This window comes from Bison bison, unplaced genomic scaffold (genome assembly GCF_000754665.1).
Source record: "Bison bison bison isolate TAMUID 2011002044 unplaced genomic scaffold, Bison_UMD1.0 scf7180017857482, whole genome shotgun sequence".
Lineage (NCBI taxonomy): Eukaryota > Metazoa > Chordata > Mammalia > Artiodactyla > Bovidae > Bison > Bison bison.
Window position 1 is genome coordinate 9,469 of NW_011488055.1, and position 456 is coordinate 9,924.

Below are 456 nucleotides of genomic sequence, written 5' to 3' on the forward strand. Positions count from 1 at the left end.
TTACTCTTTTCATATAATTGATGTTACAATTTACTTCTTTTTATGCCATGTATTTGTTTATAATACAATTTATGGTAGCTATAGTTATTTTTTCTACTCTCTTCCTTTTTTTTTTACTATAATTGAGCAATTAATACAACATCCTAATATAGAGTTATGGTTTTCTGAATCTGACTTTCATCTTTACCAGTGTGTCATGTACTTTCACAGGTTTTCCTGCCACTGATAAGTGTTTTTTCATTTCAGCTTGAAGAATTTTCAACATTTCTTTCAAGGCAGGTCTAGTGGTGGTGAACTCCCTCAGCAATTGACTGGGGAAACATTTATTTCTTCCTCTTATCTGAAAGATACCATTGTCAGATAAAGTTTTCTTGGTTGGCAATTTCTATCTTTCAACATTGGATATATCATTCCACTCACTCCTGACCTTAGAGTTTCTGCTGATACTCCAGTATC